The following is a 6,953-nucleotide window of genomic DNA, read 5'->3' on the forward strand; positions in this document are numbered from 1 at the left end:
GTCACGGAGAAACGCACCAATCAGGTTCGGGTATTCTCGATTTCAAAATAAAAGTTTTAGGACACTACAACTTCCGCTACTACGACTACTACTAGAAAAAAAAGAAATAAAATAATAAATAAATAATCAAATAAATAACAATAATAATAATAATTATGTGAATTTTTTCGAGCACTTTTTTTTTAACAACATTGTGTAACTTAATTATTACTCTACTTTCACTTTACCTTCATGTACTTTTACTTTCTGTTCTACTACCCTGTTTACATCTCTGTATCGGCTAGATTGTTTTTATCATTCTTATTATTATTATTATTATTATTATTAAACATATAGCTTACATTTACTACCTTTTACCTCCCTTTTACATTACAGTTCATTCACTTTGCTATTACTGCACTACAAATATATACATACATACATACATATATATGTGTGTATATATACATAATATTATATTTTGTATATCTTTTTTTTTATCCCCACCTTTTACGTCTTCTTCCCTGTAATTGTTTTGCATATGGCCCTCAATAACTTTAACTTTCCTCGCTGACATTTTTGTAAATAAAAGTCAAGTAAATTTTTAACACAAAAGTAAAAATGAGGGTTTCCTCTGCAAAAGTGGTTAAAGACCAGATTAAAAAAAAACAGCAGTAGTTTGATTTGTATTTAATGATAATAATAATAATAATAATAATAATAATAATGATAATACATTTTATTTATTAAGACACTCAAGGTACATAGAGAATAAACAAATAAAAACAACACAGCAGCAATAATAAAACATTAAGAAGTTAGCAGCAGGCAATGACATTAAGCAGTGATAGGCTTGTTTAAACAGATATGTTTTGAGGTTGGATTTGAAAGCGTCCAAGGATTGAATATTTCAGGTATTAGGAGGGAGATCCAGGAACGGGGGGCTGAGCAGCTGAAGGCTCTGAACCCCATGGTGGTCAGGCAGGCTGGAGGGACAGTGAGGCTGATAAAGGAGGAGGATCTGAGAGTCTGGCTGGGTGTGTGGATGTGGAGGAGGTCAGTGAGGTATGGAGGAGCGAGGCTTTGGATGGCCTTGAATGTGAGCAGTAGGGTTTTGAATTGGATGCGGTATTGTCTGGGAAGCCAGTGGAGTTGATGGAGGACAGGAGTGATGTGCTGGATGGGTGGTGTTCTGCTGATGATTTGGGTGGCAGCATTTTGGACCAGTTGAAGTTTATGGATGAATTTGAGGGGGAGACCAGTGTGAAGGGTGTTGCAGTATTCCAGATGAGAGGTGACGAGGGAGTGGACCAGTATGGCGGTGCTGCTGGGTGTGAGGGAGGGACGAAGTTGGTTGATATTGCGAAGATGGAAATATGCAGTCCAGGTGACGTTATTGATGTGGGTTTGGAATGATAGAGTACTGTCCAGGATGACACCCAGACTCTTAACCTGAGAGGAGGGGGGAACAGTGGAGTTGTCTATGGAGATGGAAAAACTGCTAGCTTTTTTGAGGGTGGACTTCGAATGAGGAGAACCTCTGTTTTATCACTGTTCAGTTTGAGGAAGTTGACGGAGAACCAGGATTTGATGTCCTGTAAACAGACACAGAGGGAGGTGGGCGGGAGGGTGGAGGTGTATTTGGGGGAGATAGAGCTGGGTGTCATCCGCATATTGTGTTTTTAAAAAATATGGCCAAGGGGGAGGAGATAGATAATGAAGAGGAGGGGACCGAGGACAGAGCTCTGGGGAACACCGGAGGAGAGGGGAGATGGCTGGGACGTGAAGGATTTTGTGAGATATGTGAGATATTTGGTTAAGTGCACAGTAAAAAACAAATAAATCAAAACATTTTCAAAAAAAGCATGATTTAGGAAACTAAATGGAAACAAATATATCAGTTTTTGCAAATGACACTTCAAATGAAATCCCATTAAAATAAACATTACATGTGTTTTCCCGGTACAGAATAATATATTCTTATCATTGTGTTGCAGTGGTTGGCATCCTCAGATAAATATGGTGGGTAACAAGATGATTAAAGCCATAAGAGAGGAAAACTTCATGTGTTGTTATACAAAATAAACTGTATTTTGATCTTTTGTTTAAAACACTGGGCATGTTCACCTATTTGGGACTCTAAAAAACAAAATCTGAGAAGGAAGATTACTCCTCTGTCGTTATAAAGGTCATGATTTATGAAGACAGCTGCAAGCAGACACTGACTGATTTTAATGGGTCCAAGCAAAAAAAGGCTGGAACCACTGGTTTAATTAAGTTGTGGAGAGTGTGCAGTGATAACTGAAAACTGGAGCCTCGACTATCTCTGTTACACAGTGAACAAATATGTTGACATAAACTCTCTTTTCTGCCTCTCCCCACATTTCTGTGATTGGATGGTGAACAGATAAAGAAGACGGAGTAACGTATGATCAACATGATGTATCCTTGATTGACAGTGGAACGGCAGATTTACTCTGACCTCCTAATGCATGAGACGTCACCATCGTCTCGTCAGATCCCTGAATTATCAGACAGACTGAAACTTTTTTTGACATGTCGAATGTCTAGATGTTCATCTGTGCGTTCATGTTTCCTACCATCATCCATCTGATTTCTCTCAGTCCTCTGAAGCACACCACACAAACTCTCTCAGATCACCCTGTCTTTACAAAGAAATCAATTCTAGGAGTTAAACTCCCAGAACCAGCAGTAAACATCACAGAGTTTTTCTCTGATGAGTGGATCTTTAGGGTCGTGACATTTGGCTACAAAGTGCAGATGATTTTCTATCAGTTTCTCAGAAACAGAAATGACTAATATAAAGAAAGAACATTTCCTGTCTGCGTGGGCGAGAAGTTCTCTCTACTTTTCATCTGCATGTTGAAAAGAAGACGTTTCTCATGTCATCACCTGAAAGTCACAGTTTATGCATCCAATAGCTGTATGCACAACAATTATGTTTTCAAGCTGTCTGTCCATCTCAACATTCAAGTTTCAAAATTACTTATTTGTCCCGTGGGAAATTTGTCCTGGGCACATAAAAACACACACATGGTGCAACAACAGACGTAAAGTGCATTCAGATACGTGCAGCAGTGACCCTCATCTGACACCCTCCTTATTTCCTGCGCTCAGGAAACTCACTGACAGAGGCAGAGGTGTAAGGAAGTTACAATGGGCCCTAGTGCATGCTATCATGCACGTGCACATGCTTCCCACCACACTGTCAGAAACAGACTCCATGAGGGTGGCATGAGGGCCCCACGTCCTCTAGTGGGACCTGTGCTCACAGTCCAGCACCGTGCAGCTCCATCATTCACCAGAGAACACCAGAACTGGCAGGTCCATCATCAGCGCCCCGTTCTCTTCACAGATGAGAGCAGGTTCACACTGAGCACATGTGACAGGCGTGAAAGAGTCTGGGTTCCTCCTGGTGCAGAGGGCCCTGGGTTCCTCCTGGTGCAGAGGGCCCTGGGTTCCTCCTGGTGCAGAGGGCCCTTTTTGACTTTGATTCTCTGTGTGATTTTGAATCCAGCCCTCAGTGGGTCGATGATTTTGTTTCCACTGACCGTTGTTGTATCATTTTGTTCTCAACAAATTATACAGTGTACATCAGTGAAGATTTTACACTTGAATAATACGTTCATCGAGATCTGATGTGATTTAAGTGTTCATTTAATTTTTTTGAGCAGTGTACCTCTGTTGTTAACAAGAACATAAGTGTTCAACATTATAAGATGTTTACACTCATGTGTTCATATGTCACTGCCTCATCCTGTCACAGTGTTCCTAGACTGAAGTGAAATTAGAGAAACTCTCTCTGCCTCTTTTATTTTTATTTTTAGGTATAATTACTGACATTAAACTGTTTTGGAGCAGTTTGAACATTTCCACAGAGTTTTGTGGCAGTCGTTCAGGACGAGTGTGAAGTTGAGCCAAACCTGGAAACACAAACAAAGACAGCGTCACTACATGGACTGTTTGTGTTCACGCTCACAGACCATCTGAGAACACGTCATATAAAACTTATAGCTGAGTAAACTCTTTGTTTGTCTAAGTGTCGTCTTGAATCTGAACATTTTTAATTTTACCAGACGTTGACAGCCGAGTGAGTAAAAACTGAGTCAAGACTTTAATACAACACAGATGTGATGTTTGCTGACAATCAATATATATGTGGTTCGGGAGGAAGCAGACAAACAGGAGTGTGATGTGTTTCCTGTTTGTCATATTCATGATCATCTGTGTTTCAGTTGTTGGTGTCATAAATCTCAGCTCGTCTCTGCGGTCCAGTAAACACACAGTACTGAGGAGGACAGGAAGATCTTCACACTGATGCATCAACAATCACTGTCTGGTTTTTATATTGTTGTTTAGACGGATCACATTCTCACAGCTGGTTTGTGTTAGATGTTTTTCAGGAAACGCTCCGGGAGTTGTTCAGGAGACATTTCAGAGTCACCAGCAGGAGCTGCAGGACGTGATTCAGGAACACAACAAGCTGGAGACAAGTTTTTAAGAGAGTCGTTGCAGCATATAGGGAGGAAGAGGAGGAGGAGGAGGAGGAGGAGGTGAATCATGAAGATAAGATGATTATGTCCAAACGCAGTGTCAACAGAGAATTTGTAGCTTCTGGTTAAACTGAGACAGCAGAAACCAGGAGGAAACTGTTCCTTCAAAATAAATGTGTGGGAAATTTAACAGCCGTGAGAAATTTCCGACCCAGTGACTCAGTGATCACTCAGTAGTGATCACTGAGTCACTGCAGCTCCAGCAATGTAGGACAAATACAATATATTCATTTTGATGATGCATGTCTCTTTTAACCCTTTAAAATCTGGAGGGACTTCACTTTCCTTGTGCCGCTTTCAGACGCCTCTCACAAGTATTTAAACCTTTGAAGCCTCCCTGAGCACATCGATGCAGTTTCTTTCAAGAACATGGTGAAAAAGGACGAAATGTCCAACTAATTGCAAAAAACATAATAAATTCAAAACATTATTAAAAACAAACCTAAGGAAAAGAGAAGCAAGGGACAACTATATCCATAATTATTACATTTTGAAATGATGTTACAGAATTATTGTAATTTCAAAGCACTTGTTCCAGGTCATTTACTTGTTTTTTTTGTGTGGATTTTTTTTATACAAATTTTCTCTTTTTAATAATTTCTTGCAAATTTTTTGGGGGTTATTTCTTATTTTGTTGCTCATTGCCTTCTCCCAAGTTTTTGTAGGAAAGGTTAAAATGGTAGGAAGGGTTAAATGACGTGCCTTTACCTCCTCTCATTTAGATATTATTAATATTTATTTTATTTTATTTATACTTTTATCTGTTTATAACATGTATTTATTTTTTATTCATTTTATTAATTAATTCCCCCTCGGGGATTAATAAAGTATATTAAATAAAAAAAATTAAAAAAACAATTATTAATTTACAGCAAAGTGTGAGTTCTTTTTTTACCTGTTGTGTATTTTCATTACACGTGAGAATGATGTGGTCCAAAAATGGACGATGATGCTAAACTCTGTGGACTTTGTGTGGAGATGAGACTCGACCATCAACTGTCTTCCTCCAGAGTCACACTGAACCTTTAAATAAATATAGTGAAGCACTGAAACACGGTTCATCTGTGGAAACTGTCACACTCTCCCCTGCAGTATCCTGAGTGGCTGGTATCAGATGAAACATTGAAACTGATTATGGCACATCTTCTGACGCATGATGACAGTTTACTGAAACATCAGTGACAGGATGCACCTTTCACACCTCTCTGCACACTCTTGCAGCTGTAAGGAAAAGACCAGTGTCGGGGAAGCTGCTGTGAAAGAAGAGCTCTGCAAGCTACCAGTTAATTTACACCAGGGGTGGGGTTTGTTAATTACGTAGAGGAGCAATGGTAAATAAAAAAACAACAACATTCCTTTCTTTTTATGGTGTAAATTTGTTTGTGGTGCCAGCACGTAATGTCACAAAAGTGGCAATAAAGCAATTTAACTACTTGAAACCCTGTACAAATATTGATTATTTCATCAAGTAAATAAACCGTTAAAGGATTTAGGATGACGCCATCAGAGGAGAAAGAGACCTGCGTATCTTGTGTAGAGGTGAGGATGTGACTTACTATGGAAACTGATGTGTAGTCACTCTAAAGGTCAGGTGTGTAGGATTTATTGCCATCTAGTGGTGAGGCTGCAAATTGCAACCAACTGAACTTTTTCCTGTGTGCCAAGCGTGTAGGAGAACTACGGTGGCCGATGCACAACTGTGAAACTGCAAATGTCCCTCGAGCCAGTGTTTAGTTTGTCCTTTCTAGGCTACTGTAGGAACATGGCAGTGCAACATGGTGTGAAAAACCCTTTTGATTCTTTTGATCTGAGGACCCTTACAGGCTAAAAAAATATGAATAATTTACAGGATAATCCAGGGATGGACAACCTGGTTTTATACAGCCAAAGAACTTCTGTAAAAATGATCTGCTTGGCAAACAGACTCTAACTGAGACAGGCCGGTGTGTAGCCACACGGGGCTGGTAAAAGGGACTGGGTGTTTAATTGAAGTTTTACAGTATTTTGTATTATTAATCTGAACATGCAAAGTGACTTAAGTCATCATATAAATGTAGTAAATGTCCAGTATTTGCATTTGAAATGAAGCAGGGTGGAAATATGAAGCAGCAGGAAATGGAAATGAGTGAAGTACAAGTACCTAAAATCTGTGTTAAGTACAGTATGTGAGCAAATGTTTCCAACACTGATTAATATTCCCAACACATCGTCCTGTCATGAGAGGAGGAAAAGAATAAAGAGGCAGGAGGAAAATGACACATTAATGTTCCTGTAGTTGAATAAATGGGTCACTGATGCACATATAACCCACGTTATGTAATCTGTCTTTGAACCCCAGTTTTTCCCGGGACTTCAGCTGGAATTCTGGGAGGGAGGGTAAGGAAGGGGAGGTGGGATTGA

The sequence above is a fragment of the Epinephelus moara genome, chromosome 14 (genome assembly GCF_006386435.1).
Source record: "Epinephelus moara isolate mb chromosome 14, YSFRI_EMoa_1.0, whole genome shotgun sequence".
Taxonomy (NCBI): domain Eukaryota; kingdom Metazoa; phylum Chordata; class Actinopteri; order Perciformes; family Serranidae; genus Epinephelus; species Epinephelus moara.